General features: G+C 39.1%; 1 pseudogene; it reads right to left on the bottom strand.

Annotated features, from left to right (window-relative positions):
- Positions 1-662: 662 nt before the first annotated feature.
- Positions 663-1,325, bottom strand: LOC149189883 (nudix hydrolase 1 pseudogene; annotated as a pseudogene).
- Positions 1,326-17,437: the final 16,112 nt, after the last annotated feature.

Here is a 17,437-nt window from a genome sequence, read left to right as displayed (position 1 = left end):
ATGATGCACCTCTGGAGAAATAAACTGACAGTTCAGAGAATGACAGTCTAGTCATTGTTCTTCTTGTGGTGGTAACGGTTTTCTGTTTTTTTTTTCTTGCCGCAGTTCCGTGCATCTCAATACTCCATGAGTTTCTTTGGTTCAGCGCTAATGTCATTGATGGCTTGCCTAAGGTATACACCTTTCCTGCTTTTGCCCAACAGAAACCGCCGCATCCACATCGAAAAATCTGCCATGGCCGACTAAAACTCCAAGCCAAAAACCCAAATCCGACTCCAAAAATGTGAGGAATCAAATCCGACCGCTCCGGCGCTCTTTCTTGCCATAAACCGCAACCGATTCAAAGCATTTAATTGCTGGAGAAAAGCTGGTTGACAATCCAGAGCGGGCATTAAGGAATCGGTTGAGGTGGCCTTCTATACAGGCTAAATCCATGGAGTAGTTGCTGAAAAATTGCTTGTATTCAATTTGCATGCTGATTACATGATAGACAGGTGACGGATTCTACACAAATTGAAGACAATAATAGCTTTCAGAGTGATTGGCTTCTATTTCTTCGGAGGTCTCACCTTGAAGCTTCCGCAGTAAAATTCCAAAAGGCTATTTCGCAGTTGAGTGACACTAGAATTTGCAGAGGGCGAGAGGCTTTTTGGCAGAGACTGTCATCGAGGCTTGAAGAGTAGAAGCCATTCTTCGCGAAATAGCCCGGCCTCGCAAGCGAACAAGATGGCAGGCAATAAGAAGGGCGGGAGGAAGAGATGTGAGCAACAACAAGCTAAAGCTGCAAATGATCCCTCTTCCACGCGATGAGATGATAAAGTATCGAATTTTGACCATTCCACCCATTCCCATCCATCACATTTCTCAGGCTCTAGATTCTGTGGGTGTTGGTCTGGATCACTCAGCTCTGCGCGCATGTAAATAACAACATAATGAGAAGGTCTGATTTCATCTTTTATTATAGCATTGGTGACTGTTGCAAACTGTATATTATGTATTGATAGCCCTGTTTCCTCCATGACCTCACGTGCAGCACATTCCTCCCAAGTCTCTCCTGCACATATGTGCGAATAAACAAGGATTCGGCATTCTACCCATTAATGAGTACAAGGGAAAACAATGAATTTGAAAGAGAGAAAGAAGGTCGAACCGAATTCGAGGTGGCCACCAGGAATGGCATAGGTGGAATGGCTGATAGAGGACCATCGACGTCCGATGAGAACACACTCTCCCTTCACAATAAATGCTCCAACTCCTACCTGCACCATTTGTTCTGACTGAATAGCTGGAGCGAGAGGTTGGGGTGAAGGTACTGCTGCTGCCATCGTTGGATATTCAATGATTTGTCAGTCAATTCGTCCTCTATATTTTTCCTGTCAAGCTTGTTCTGGGGCGAAAGGATGCGCCGAAAGGCAAGAAAAGTGCTAGAAGAGGGCGAGTCTTGAGCTTTCTTCATATTGAAGTGGCTGGACATCTCAAAGTTCTTTCCGAAACAGTGTTGGCCGTTGAAAATATACCACCATCGATTTTGAGTGACTGTGATTGGTATGGACAACATTTTAGTGATAGTTTTTTTTTAGTTTTTTATTAATAGGTTTTAATAAATCAAATTTTTTTGATTAAAAAAAAAAATATATTTCAACTTAAATAATAAATGAAAACATTTATGTTTTTAATTTATTGTTTAAGAAAAATCTAAATAAATTAAAAAATCAACATATAAATAAATAAATAAATATGTTTTCATTTATTTATTACTTTTAATATTTTCTTTTTAAAATTTGTTGTTTAAAAAAAAAATAAAAAAAATAAAAATAAAATTAAATTAAAAAATTTAAAATTAAATAAAAAAAAAAAAAATAAAAAAAAAAAAAAATCACAAAATTCACACAGATTTGAAAATAAAAATAGGATACTTGGAAACACATTTCAAAAATCGATTGGAGGATTCTAAAGACGATAATTATTTCTGATAGCTTTTAGTTGGCATCACATCTTTCTGTTGTATGCTTTATGATGCACTAATATGCAGGACAGAATTGCCAAGCACATGAGTTATCTGACACAAACAGGGAGTATTATTTTTCACGGTTGTTTTTAAGATTGGATTGAAATTGATATCATGAATTGAGTTACTTTCAACACTTTGATTTTTCCTAAATCTGTTTTATTTGGTATGAAAATTTTGTGTAAGAATCATGAAGAAAATGCGCAATTCTTCTTGAACAAACTTATGTTTTCTTTCTGCCAAGGTTTTTACAGGTTACAGGATAACAAAGTGATCATTCAGGAGATTACATTGTGACGACAATTAGTCTTCCAAAGACTAAATTCATGAAAAATTCTGAAGACAAATCCATATCCATAACCACTACCTTGTACTTCCCTTTTGCAAAAAGATTTTGAATTCCACCAATTGTACATCCATAAAGCATGACATTTCCATATCCATTTTTCACAGCAAGAGTTCTTATTCATCCACCATGCATTTTCCTTACATCCATCCATTTTCTTTGTCATTACCATTCCCCTTCATTTCCGCCAATAAAACCCTGCTTGAGTCAAAGTCCTAGAGTCTATGTATCATTGAAAAAAACACCTAGAGGCTTGCATGCCTTAATGGCAAGTACTCTTGCCAATGAAAAATGGGAGTACATTAATATACCTTGTTCGTTGGATCTTGTAGGTGACTCGACCACGACAAATTTATTCGTACCTACAAAGATGTGTTAGGCATCCTGGCTCCCATTGGAATCAATGGTGGGAGTTCTTGTGTTGGCTAGGGGCATTCATTAACGACCACTAAGTCAACAACTTCTTACTATGTTCGGCATCGACACATTTAATCACATAGTAAGATTTGTGCCATCGAGCGTTGAAGACTTGAAGACCCATAATTTGTAGCAGATGAAGCCAATTTCCTTTCATCAGTTTGTCATCACTTGAGGACAAGTCAATCAATAAGGCTGGGAGGGAAATGTTACTTATATATTTTGTATACTTTCCAAACCTTATAGATTTTCAGCCATATTCAGCAGACTCATCAGATTCATCATCCAGCAGCAGATACGACTTTCAGCCATGTTCAGCAGACTCCTTAGATTCATCATCTAGTAGCAGAGGATCTAACAGTCGATACGATAATACAGATCCATCTTTCATCCACAACTTGAAGAAGAAGCTTCAGAGCAGCATTGTGGCAGCTGAACATGCATGATTCATCCACCATTTTCACAACCAAGTAAGGAGGACTACGAACGACATTTTTGCAGCCACACGTGCACAACTCTCATCCATTTTTGGAAGGGTAAGTTAAGGTATGATATTTTCTAACTTTTAACCATTAAATTCCTTGAAAAGTTAGAATAATAATTTTTGGAAAAACTTCACTTCCTTTCCCCATTTCACATAACTGCCCAAACCATCCGTTTAAGGGGAAAGATACATTTACATTCATATATCACAACCCCACTTAACCCCACTTACCTTCAAAATATATTCACTATTACATAAGCATAAAAATGGCTTTGTCGAAAGTATTTAGAAGTTAATTGGATGCCAAAACAATCATGGTTGTTACACAAGAACCAACTATGACGCATTCCAACAAAAATACTCTGCCATTATTACATGAGCTTACAAATGGATTTGAAAAATGTATTTAAAAGTTAATTGGATGCCAACACAATCATGGTTGTTACACAAGAACCAACCATGATGCATTCCTACAAAAATACTCTGCAACAAAAATCACATTATCAATATGTAAAGATCATACATTGAATGCAACAAACAAAATATGGTTGAAACACAAGAACCAACCAAGTTGTAATTCATCAAAATAATGCTTTGCAAAAGTTATGTAAATGATATCATGAATAGTTTAAGCCAAAGCTCAAGTACCAAAAAGTAATGTAATAGATTGCATGAGGACATGCAATACCTTCAGTTTGGGGCAGATGTTGGGCCTCACATTGGTCCCTATTTTCACTCCATTATTCACCAATATCTTCACATTTTACCTTCATGTCACCTCCATTCCACCTCCACATCATTACATTTACCTCATTATTGGGTTATAACTATGCTTTTCCAAAGTTTATTAATTCTTAACATTTTTAAGTGAATTTATGGCTAAACTTTAGAAAATAATATGCTTATACTTATACCTAACAATTAGAATGAGTTTGTTGACATGTGTAGGTACAAAGGAAGCTTCCAGGGCATCTTTATGTGGCCTTGAATGATCAAATTCGAATTTGATAAGATAAGCCTCATGGAAAAGATCATGATCTCATGGAGAAGATCATGGACCTCATGGAGGAGATCATGGAGGATAGGGTTATGTGTCTAGATGGTTGAGAAATGTATGGAACTAAAAGAGAGATTAGTGGATCATCATTATGAGTTTGTTATCTCATCCTATTGTATAAATAGGAGTACCTCCTCCATTCCAAGGGGAGGACTCTTAGAGCATGTATCCAAACTTATGATGGAATAGAATAAAGCTTCATTTTACATATATTTCCATTATGTAGTTTTAGATTTAATTTTCCTTAATGTAGTATATGGAATAATTTGTCTTGTTCTTAAGAGAATTGAGCTCACTCTAAAAGGATGAGAGAAACATTTTATTTCATCTTAGATCTGTTGGAAATAATACTGAGAGGGGGGGTGAATCAGTATTATCAGATCAATCAAACTTTTTCAATTTCATGCTCAGAAACATATATGCTACTTCAATTAAGTGAACCCGCGTGTACACGCTACTGTGTCTAAATCAACTAGCGTATATCCAGAAATCTTATAATTCAGTTAGCTTAATCTTCAGTAAATGCATCAGATCATTATTAAGCATATTAACAGTAAACAGGTGCAGAATAACAGAACAGAACATCACACAAGAGCCACACACATGAACACCATGATATAAGGTGGAAACCCAATGTGGGTGAAAACCACCTGCTGCAATTCGTCTCTTTCTCTTTAATAAGAAACTTCTTTTACAATGTACTGGTGCAGTCCTTTACCAGCACGCAGGCTGCAACCTGCAGAGGGCTACAACCCTCATAGCTCTTGTACTAGCCGATCTATTTACTAGTACGTAGGTGCCAACCCTACAGAAGGCTACAACCTTCACTCATTTTCCAGCTGCTCCTGGAAGGGAGCTACAACCCCCTGGCTCTTGTACTGGCTGATATGTTTACCAGTACGTAGGTGCCGGCCTACGATCTTCCCGGGACCACGTTTCATACATTTTCATACTGGATCCATAAGACAATCATCATTGTAGTACAACCTGCATCATTGATCACTGAAACACTGAAATACTGAAACACTGTCAACAACATAGTCACCAGAACACAGAGCAGACACAGAACTCTGCAATAACCATCAGACCCATCTGCAACTTCAAATATCAAGCTTTACAATGTACACGCTACTTGGATGAACCCAACCTGCGTGTATACGCTCTTTTACCAAAGACAACCCGCGTACAGATCTGTAAATTCAAACTTAAAACTCCGCAGCTATATCAGACATCAAAACATACCCAGATCATAACAATAAACATGCGTCAATAGATCTAGTCTATCCACAGTCAAACCATAAGAAGATAATCATTCCAAGCCTTGAGATCTCGTTCCATCATTCATCATCCTCCACATGAGTGAAACCTTGGTTCAGATCACCAACCCATAACCAGCACTTGGATCTCACACTACCTCAGATCTTCACAACTCACACACATTACATATCTCTTTGCCTAATGATCTTCTCCTTATATAGCCTTAGGCCCTTCACAATACCACGGGCCAAAACCATAGCAACACAATACCATCAACCTCGAAACTAGGGATCAACACGTTCGTCGAGACACCATGGTCCAAAACCATAGGCACAACTTCCAAGGAATAACCGCCACGGACCAAAGATACGTTTTCCACATACACGCTCTTTTACTGAAGCCAACCTGCGTGTACACGCGACTTGGGCTTAATGAACATGCGTGTATGAACTTCCTTGGCATGCTGTACTAAGATCTGTCCTCTGATTAAGTTGCCATCACCTGTACCAACCTCTGAGCACCTGTACCAACCTCTGAGTGAGTTGCCATCAAGGACAACACTTGAATCATAATGCCAACAATCTCCCCCTTTGGACTTGATGGCAACCACCACACCAAGTCACTCTCCCCCTTTGACATCAAGGGCAAAGGGCGGACCAAGATATTCTCTTCTTTGGTACACCTTCTGCTGTCCATACTCCCCCTGAGTACTTGCTGAAATCTCCAAATGTGCTCCCCCTTTGTGTATGCCAAAGTGTACCAATCTATCCATCCTGCTCTTGCTGAATTGTGCTGTTCATGCTCCCCTTGACTGTAGGCAAGATCTGCAAAAGATGTTCTTCAAGAAGAACAAAGACTTATACATCATAGAAGACCTTCCTATCACCAAAAGACTCAATACATACATTCATCACCCAACCTAGTGGGGATATACCAATATTGACTCATCCACCTAACCATGTGGAGATACATTAAGAGTTTACTCAAGATAATACATGAACATTACATCATTCATCCCAGGCATAGTGGGGAAACCAACATAGGCCATTACATGACCTTGACATCATAAAAGAGATATCACAAAAGAGATACATGACATAGTGATGAAATATCTAGACCAAGACTTATGAAAGCCACTAGCAGCATCATGATCTGTACCATAAGCGTCAGCCTGCAATACCATTCCTTTGATCAAACAACAAGATGTATCATTTAGCTTCATAGACTTTATCAACAACTTCTAACCATAATGCCAACAATGCATTATTTGAAATATATGCTCCCCCTGAGCCTGTGCCATAAGTATCAAGACATTTTCAGACATCCTCAGCAGACTGTAACTGTTAACCAATAGAGCATATACTGGACTGGATCATATCAGACCCCTTTTCTGAGTCTATCCCCACTGCTTTTTCACAAACTGATATATACGCGACTTTGCAGTGTGAAACTCGCGTATATACGCGACTTCCATTTATGAAACTTGCGTATGAGAATTAGAACACTGAAGTTTTACACCTTCAACTCCCCCTGAGTCTGTTATGTCTGTGCTGTTCTGAGTACCCTGTGTTGTGCCATATTTTTCTGACTGAACTTCCTTCTTCTTCCATATCTTCAAGCATGTTGATGATTTCTTCTTATCATGAGCTTTGTTCCTGCAATATCTTGCTTTATGTCCAAACTTGTTACATGCATAGCATCTTACATGTTTCATATTCCTCTTATAGCAATCAGCAGCTTTGTGGCCAAACATATTGCAAGAAAAGCAATATCCATTAAAGTACCTTGAATGTGATGATCTTTCTACATGATGGTCTTGAAACCTTCTTCTTCTACATATGGCTGCAACATGTCCAAGATTATGGCATTCAACATTATTCATGGGAGGAGTAAAAAATTTTCTTTGAGGAGTCTCTTTCCTTGGTTGTTGATGGGGTTGTCCTTTCATCTCCTTGTAGAGCCTTTCAGATTTTGCATTAGAGTTTCTTGTCTTACTTTGTGAACCAGATTCACCTTCAATAGACTCATGAAAACCAAGACCAGTTTTGATAGCAGGGGACCTTTGACTACTAAGAATATCATCTAAGATCTTAGTACTATCTTGAAATCGTAATAGTTTATCTTTTTCTTCTAATTTACTTTTCAAGATTTTTACCTCAACTTGATGTTGTTCTTCTTTTTCCAGACATTGCTTCTTCAAGGTCTCTTCAGCTTTCCTTCCTTCATCCAGCTAATGCCTTAGTTTGAGGATCTCGTTTTCTTGGTCTTTATTCAGCGCTAGCAGCATTTGTCGAATTCTAGAGGCACATTCCAACTGATCTTCTAATATGATGATTTCTTCTTTGAGAGCATTCTCCCTTTTGCTAGGTAGATCTTGCTGATCTATGGTTTGATCTGATGCTTCATTTGCTTGTCCATCTTCATTCTGAGGTGATTCAGGATCTGAATTCTTGCTTCCACTCAACAGCAGGTTGTCATTGTTCCTTTGAGATGTTTTCTTCTTCTGACGCGCTTTCTTCCCCATTGTTCTACGAATCTCCTTCAAGCGATCAAGCTTCTACCAAAGGACCTGCTCTGATACCAATTGTTGGAAATAATACTGAGAGGGGGGGTGAATTAGTATTATCAGATCAATCAAACTTTTTCAATTTCATGCTCAGAAACATATACGCTACTTCAATTAAGTGAACCCGCGTGTACACGCTACTGTGTCTAAATCAACTAGCGTATATCCAGAAATCTTATAATTCAGTTAGCTTAATCTTCAGTAAATGCATCAGATCATTATTAAGCATATTAACAGTAAACAGGTGCAGAATAACAGAACAGAACATCACACAAGAGCCACACACATGAACACCATGATATAAGGTGGAAACCCAATGTGGGTGAAAACCACCTGCTGCAATTCGTCTCTTTCTCTTTAATAAGAAACTTCTTTTACAATGTACTGGTGCAGTCCTTTACCAGCACGCAGGCTGCAACCTGCAGAGGGCTACAACCCTCATAGCTCTTGTACTAGCCGATCCATTTACTAGTACGTAGGTGCCAACCCTACAGAAGGCTACAACCTTCACTCGTTTTCCAGCTGCTCCTGGAAGGGAGCTACAACTCCCTGGCTCTTGTACTGGCTGATATGTTTACCAGTACATAGGTGCAGGCCTACGATCTTCCCGGGACCATGTTTCATACATTTTCATACTGGATCCATAAGACAATCATCATTGTAGTACAACCTGCATCATTGATCACTGAAACACTGAAATACTGAAACACTGTCAACAACATAGTCACCAGAACACAGAGCAGACACAGAACTCTGCAATAACCATCAGACCCATCTGCAACTTCAAATATCAAGCTTTACAATGTACACGCTACTTGGATGAACCCAACTTGCGTGTATACGCTCTTTTACCAAAGACAACCTGCGTACAGATCTGTAAATTCAAACTTAAAACTCCGCAGCTATATCAGACATCAAAACATACCCAGATCATAACAATAAACATGCGTCAATAGATCTAGTCTATCCACAGTCAAACCATAAGAAGATAATCATTCCAAGCCTTGAGATCTCGTTCCATCATTCATCATCCTCCACATGAGTGAAACCTTGGTTCAGATCACCAACCCATAACCAGCACTTGGATCTCACACTACCTCAGATCTTCACAACTCACACACATTACATATCTCTTTGCCTAATGATCTTCTCCTTATATAGCCTTAGGCCCTTCACAATACCACGGGCCAAAACCATAGCAACACAATACCATCAACCTCGAAACTAGGGATCAACACGTCTGTCGAGACACCATGGTCCAAAACCATAGGCACAACTTCCAAGGAATAACCGCCACGGACCAAAGATACGTTTTCCACATACACGCTCTTTTACTGAAGCCAACCTGCGTGTACACGCGACTTGGGCTTAACGAACCTACGTGTATGAACTTCCTTGGCATGCTGTACTAAGATCTGTCCTCTGATTAAGTTGCCATCACCTGTACCAACCTCTGAGCACCTGTACCAACCTCTGAGTGAGTTGCCATCAAGGACAACACTTGAATCATAATGCCAACAAGATCTTATTTCATTTACTTGTTTAGATGTTTGAGGATTTTTTTGTGATTGATGAATGAGTTTTAAATTAGAATCTAATCAGCATATGAGAGGACAACTAAGGGTCTAAGTTAGGCTCTCTCTCTCTATTTGATTTGTATGATAATTGAAATTCATTCTTTTGCTTTTATGTTTCAAGTATCATATGAGGAGATACCAAGAGTCTAAGTTAGGCTCTCTCTCCATTGATTTATATGGTAATTGAAATTCATTCTTTTGTGCTTTTATGTTTCAAGTCATTTCATTTCTTATGCTTATGAATGAATCTTAGTTTAGTTTGGATTAGTACATGAGAGGAAAATCAAGAGACTAAGTTAGTCTTTCTCTCTCTTTGAATCTGAACAACAATTAAAGTTCATTCTCTTGTCTTTATTTCAAGTTTCCGGTTTTATGAATGATTTCTCTATGATACTGTAGGGAAGGACAACCAGGACCTCCTTAGTTAGGAGCCTCTTCCCTTGCATATTATATTGAATCGTAAATAATTTAGCTAGACATAGAGTTAGTTGCCTACTCCTGCATATATTTTGCTGGCATCATCACAAGCTTACGAGTTTCCCTGGTCGATAATTTAATGCAACAATTTAAGCCCAATAAATTGCCCAACAAAGATCAGTGCAATAATGTTTTAATTATTACTTTATTCAACTATTTGAACAAAGTAATTATCATATGAATGAATATTTTTGTTTAAAAGTAGAGTCATCTACATGCCTACTTTTCAATAAGAACCATTAAGAATTGCACTAAGACAGATAATTCTCGGGATAGATTAGTTAATTACATTATTGCATTTTAGAATAAATATTTCGTCATTTTCGATTAGATATAAGTAAATTAAACACTTATCCATCCCATTCATAAATCATTGGGAAACTGGTCCCATTATATCCAGTCGGAGCCACCACACCAAATGAAAAAGGAGCTGCCTACAAGGTCCGAACTGGGTGGTTTTCCCCGATGTTGATGCAACGATTTTCGAGGCCTCAACACCTCCTTAATTCACTAAAACGATTTCTTAGCTTCACCGCTCCACTTATACAAAACATCCTTTTTCATCATTAGTTGCGTGGGACACACTATTTCTGTGAAACCTGAGACAAATTTCCTAACGAAATTAATCTTCCCGAAGAAAGATTAAATTGTCGTTTTATTTGCAGGGGGTTGTATTCTCATGATAGTCTCTATTCTTTCAGGATCAATAACAATCCCTTATTTAGAGAGGATATGACCCAATAGTTTCCCTTCTGTGACTACGAAAACGCTTTTCTTGGGATTCAACGATATTCCGTATCTTCGGCATCTTTAGAAAATTTATTTTAGCTGATAAATATGATCCCTTTTGCGATATGAATACATAGTAATGTCTTCCATGTACACTACTACTGATTTGTTGATCAATCCTTAGAAAGCTATGTCCATAGCTCTCTGGAATATGGCACCCGCATTAATAAGTCCAAAAGGAATTTTACGATATGCGTAAGTGCCCCATTTAGTGTTTAAGGTTGTCTTAAGTTGATCCCCATTAGATACCAACACTTGATTATATCTTGAAAACCCATCTAATAGGGACAACATTTTAGACCCAAAAATGCACTGAAGAATTTGTTCCATAGAAGGGATAGGATAGTTATCTTTCTGCGACACTTTGTTTAGGTTTCTGAAATCGATACATAGCTTGATGTCTCCATTTTTCTTTCTTACTGGCACGAGATTGGCTACCCAACGGGTGTGTCTAACCAGAAAAATGATTTTAGCATCTAGCATTTTGCTTAATTCTTTCTTCACCAATGGTTCTAGGCTTGGATGCATCTTACAAAGCTTTTGCTGGTAGGGCTTAGCCTCCTTTTCCAAAGGAATTACATGTTGCATAATGCTGGTATCAAAGGTTTTTAAGTTGTCATATGTCCATGCAAAGACGTCTTTATACTCTTTAAACAGCTTAACAAATGGAGTCTTTTCTTGTGGAGAGCACCCCAAGCCCAAATCAACAGTTTTTGGGTCTTCTTTGGTTCCAAGGTTGACTGACTCATACTTCATCGATGAGCTATGAGTTTTGCAATTAATTGGCTTTTTTAATTTATCATGCAGGTCATACAAATGCTCCATCTTGACAAGTGACTTGGGAATTATATTGGAGTGATCCTTTTCCTCATCTTTACTCACATCCATACGCTTGTCATGCTCCTTTTCATCAATGACCGCATTTTTGAATGTCCTTTCGCAATGCAAGAACTCCAGGATTTGTTCATCACCTTCGAACACCTGCCAATTTGAGATGTTATCAGGCACAGATGGTCTGAAAATCAATTCAACATAATATTTATTTTTCTTTAATCTAAGATCAGGAAAAAGTTTTGTAGCCATACCAGCCATCAGATCGGCGTCTTGGTTTTGCCCTCGAGGTATGTATGTGATATTGAAAGAATCAAAATTGTGATACCTCATGTTGGTACCTTACCAGGTGTGGCGAATTGCAGTGTATCCTTTTCATTACCTGATCCACAATTATCTGTGAGTCACCAAAAACTTTAAGATTTTTTACCTTCATATCAATGGCTTTTTTCAGGCCCTAGAGCAAGCCTTCATATTCTACCATGTTGTTGGTGCACGTGAATTCCAACCGGCTAGCCATTAGATGTTGGTTCCCTTGCGGGTCAATTGGAGTGCTCCCAGCACCTACACCTTCAAAGCAGTTAGATCCATCAACGTAGAGTGCCCAAAATATAGAGTCTAATGTTACATCAATTGAACTGATTTCTACGAAATTAGACCTATCATCTACTATACTACAAGATAATTCATTAGTTGGATTACGGGGAGAGCTTCCAACTGTGTGTTTGTCACAGTTTCTTCAATTATCTCTGCATGGAATTCTCCGAAACAGGTTTCAATGGCACAAACGTCGAAACTATAATTCCCAAGGATAGAATTGGTAAACATTATAGGTTCATTGGGGCCGTTTAGTTCTGTCACCACATACCTCATGTATATTTCTCGATCAACTATCAGCATATCACCCTTTCCCTTCTGAGGTAGCAAGAGATGGGACCAATTAGTTGAGAAATGTCCATTCAGTTTTGCTGACCAGTCCCTACTAAGTAGCATTCCATAAGCCTCAACTATATCAACTACCACTATGTCAATGGCTTGTGTGTATTGTGGTTTAACAGCCATCCGAATCAACACATCTTTCAATTCCCCAATTACTTTCACATTTGTCCTGTCCAATTCCATAATTTGAGTCCCAGATTTCTCGGGTATCGCGTGCAGTCTTTTAGCAACAGCGTAAGGCATCACAATGGATGAGGCACCAGAATCTACCAAGCAATTATGTACGTTCATGTTGAGGATTTAAAATGTGATAAGGAAAGGTGGAGTCATGGATTTTGATTTCCTTCCTATCATGGCTGCACTGACATCTTGGGGGTTTCAATTCATTTTAGACAGAGTGGCTTCCATAGCTGATGGTATTTGGGCTGTACTAGGGGTACTAACAGGTTTGGACACCGACTTCTTGGTTTAGCTGCTCGGGATGGTGGGTGTTTTTCAAATCCACTCATTCATAGTTTTCAAGAGCAGATCTCTTTGCTGCATTAATTTTAGCAAATAAAAGTATGTTATATTAGCCATAGATTTCTTAAGATCATCACAATGTTGCAATCAATGTTATAAACAGGGTAGGGCAGAGTAAACATACTGGCTTTTTTGTCCCTAGTTGGAGTTTGCCATTTTGAGTCGACTTCGTTGCAATCAGAGATGTATTCTCTTTCTCTGGATAGTTTGCAACTGGAGTATTCTTGGACTCACCACTAGGTCTGCCCTTCTCAACAGGAACTTTGGGAGTGGATGCCTTCAAAGGGCGAACATCTTTCTTTTTCTGATCTACAGGCTTCATCATGCCCACAAGTGGCCCTTTACTTTGAGTGTGGAGTTCATTAGTGTGGATTTCTGTCATACTATCTTCTTCATCGTCATCATTTTCATTTGTATAGAAATCCCACAATACATTATTTGAGATTCTTCGTCCAAGGGTTCTTCTACTTGGTATTCTTCCTCATTTCCTTGTTCTGGCTCCAGCTCCACTACAAGTTATTCTTTGTTAAGGAGAGATCCGATAAGAGCCAACTCTTCCATATTTAAATTCCCTTCATTGGGTTGAGCAGGCAACACAAGTTGACCATGACCACCTTCTGTCTTCTTACGATAGAAAGGTTTGAAGGGTTTTCTGTTGTTATACTCTCCTCCATTCTCTCCAGAATCCTTTTTCATATCGATGACTGTGTTTGTCAATTTCTTAATGATCTGATGCAAACATTCCACATATGTGGTGTCCTTTTATTTGATCTCAGTCACTTTGTTATCACTCCCATTATTCTTCTTGGATGATTGAGATGCTTTCTTTCCTTCGGTCGTATGATGACATGTTGTGAGACTAATCATTTCATTCTCGACTTTTACTGCTTCCTCGATAGCACCTTGCAAGGTTCGTGCGTTACTCCTCTTGACCCACATTGCCGTAGGGACAGGGAGAGCAGTGATGTAGAATTCCATGAGCACCTCATCAGTAGGCCTAGCGTTAGTTGGGATTCTATTGAACAAAGTGTTGAACTAGATGTTAAAATCCTTGACCTTCTCTTTGGTGTCCATTTTCAAATGGGATAGTTCTAAAACTAAGGCCGCAGGTGTTTTGTCATCGCCAAACTTGTCTAAAAAGGCCTGTTGAAAGGCACCCCATGAGGTGATTAATCCTATTCTCAAGCTAAAGTACCATGTGGAGGCTGCACCAATTAGAGTAAAAGGGAATAAGCGACATACAACGTCTTCATCGGCTACCCCCAACATGCGCACGACTAGGAAGAAAGAGTGAATATGGTTATCAATAGTGTCTCCCTGCTCAGGGTCGAATTTAGGCAATACTCTTTCTGCATTCTTGGGTAAGGCATGTTGCTGCCCAGGTACCGCTACAACATCCTGAGCAAGCTAGGGAGGGAGTGCTCCCAGAGGAGGTGGAGGTTGATTCCCACCTGGAGGAGGCGATGGAGGTTGATTCCCACCTGGAGGGGGCGGTAGAGGCAGATTCCCACCTGGAGGGGGAACGTTAGCCATATTATGAATAGGGAGGTTTTGGTTGAAGGTTTCTTCGAGGCATTCTTTGTTAGGATTTTCCAAATCGGACCAGGGGTTACCTTCAGAGGGGGAATCCTCAGGAATTTCTTCCCAAGGAGTGTCGATACTTTGCAAAGAGTCTAGCACAATATCTTCAAGAGAAGGGGTTGCAGATGTCTCTTCGCTTATGGGAAGGATCCTTGGCTTTCTTTTAGCTGTCAGAGGTAAAGAATGAAAGATGGGAAGCTGAGATAGGGAGTGAGCATAGGCACGAGTAAGAACTTTGATTGGTTTTTCCTAAGTGATAGGATACTCCCACAGTCTCTCTTCTTCGGGTGACCCAGACACGGGACTGAGAGGGATCTCTATTTCTTCGAAATGGGGCTCTTTCAAATGGGCAGAATGATCTTTTTGACCTTTAAGATCCATACATTAACCTTTTTGAATCCATGCGCGGCATTTATAGATGAAATCCTAAAAAGTTGTGGACGGTGGTTCAGGCCCTCCTTCTAACACCATTTTGTTGACATGGTGAATTTTCACTATACCAACAAGGGGAACTAACCCGATCATAGACCCCAATTAGATCTGCTTTCCTTTGGGGTGGCTAGCTCCAACGGGTTTTAAAGGATCCCGTAAACTGTTATAGGTGTTGAGGGATTGCTTCTTGGAGGAAGACTTCAATTAAATCAACAAAAGAAACAACTAACATATATGTATCAAATCCTATATACACTACTTCTCACTACTTGAGCTAGTCCTAACTATCTTAATCTATCTTGCAGGAGCATAATAAAAAGAGGTTAAACATCATATATAGATTCCAAGTCCCAATGAATCAATTACTGGTTTACATAAGAACAATGATGTATCAAATCTTAATTGCAATCCAATTACTTATACAGGGATACACATTACTTTCCATACAAATAACACTTGCAACTAATGTTTAACAAAGTTTCGAATCAATAATCTTTCATGAGTTAACCACGCTATTGAATTATATTCGAATAACCAGGAATAACCATGAGTTGTATGTTATCAATAGGCACAAAGAAAAACACATTTGTATTTATGCTAGCAACAACACTCTGATTCTAAACACATGAAAGAAGAGGAAAATAAATCTGAAACCACTGGCTCCTTCTTGACCCAAACAGTCTTCTTTATTCATAATAAATCAAAAGTTGTTCTTGCCAAAAAAAATTCCTCATCTCATCTATGGAGGTAATACTTATGCCGAAGGAAAATGACCCTTGGTCTTCCCTTCCCCGACTTTTCCTCCTCCTACTCTTTTCCATACACATTAGAATATATAGACGTAGAGTCGATTGGTGAAACGACCGACACGTAGAGGGAATATCTGCTGCAGTGCTTCATTTCCCGGGGAAGTGAATAGATGTTGATTAAAAGAGGATGACTGCGTGTCATCCCTTTGCACCTGTATTGAGCAGACGTTACTCCCTATCATTTCCTGAAGGAAACTGAAGACACTGCACTTATCATCCCACATCTGGCATGATTGAAAGTGTGTTTGGAGGTAATAACATCTTGATGTATTAGCACTGTGCTTCCTCTTGACATGGAGTGTTCCTTCATTATGCACTATGGCAGTGCATATCTCTTTTTGGAGAATATGCCTTTGCAATATCGACACCAGTGGTGTAGAGGTGTCATCTTGATATAAATCACCTTTATCTACTACTAGGTCCACTCGAACTCGCCTGCAGAAATAATTCATATTAGCTATGATTATGAGAAATCTGACAAACATGCTCACAAACAAACCTTGCATTCAGCTATAATTTCTATTTAATCTTGCAACGCAAAGAAACTATGATTATCAAACCACCGAAGCGGCTGTGACACGTATTTTCATTGCCCATAATATTCATTTTTACTCAAGGATTGCTTTATCCATGCTTCACAAGCAGACCATTCACTTTACGGGATTTTCCTTTGAAAACCCCGACCACATCATTTTATCGAAATACACAGGAAAACATGGGAAAACCCGTGGCCGGACCATAAGGCCTGACTTCAAATAATATACCCCCGGATCTACAACCATCGTTGGGTCTGTCGATCACATCGCACCTTGTGTTTAAGATTTGGGCTTTGCCGATTGCAACTTGCGATTGGTCGGACCTGAAATATATATGTGCCGCAATTAATAATACTAGCAAGTCCGCCATATAAGACTTTCCTTTGAAAACCCCAGCCCCAAATTTTTATCAAAATACATGGGAATACATGAGAAAATCCACGGCCGACCCATAAGGCTGGACTTCAAATAATATATATCTGGTCATATAATTATCATTGGGTTCGCTTAATCGCATCACGCCTTATGTTTAAACGCTGAACTCTATTGATTGCGATAAGCAATTGGGAGGGCAGACCCGAAATATATATGTGTTGATGTTAATAGTTCCGGTGGCTCCACCATATGGGATTTTCCTTTCAAAACCTAGACTACAGCCTTTTATCCAATACACAGGAAAACACGGGATAAACCCGCGGCTGACCATAAGGCCGGACTTCAAACATTATGCACCCGGGCCTATAGTTATCGTCGGGTCTGCCCATCGCCCCTTCACATATCGCATATCGCTTTACTGTTGCTGACTACCA

The sequence above is a fragment of the Pinus tabuliformis genome, chromosome 3_1 (genome assembly GCF_031772625.1).
Source record: "Pinus tabuliformis cultivar Carrire ecotype Pingquan chromosome 3_1, CPIR1, whole genome shotgun sequence".
Lineage (NCBI taxonomy): Eukaryota > Viridiplantae > Streptophyta > Pinopsida > Pinales > Pinaceae > Pinus > Pinus tabuliformis.
Note: the sequence above shows the minus strand (reverse complement) of the source record. Positions and strands in the feature narration are given on the sequence as shown.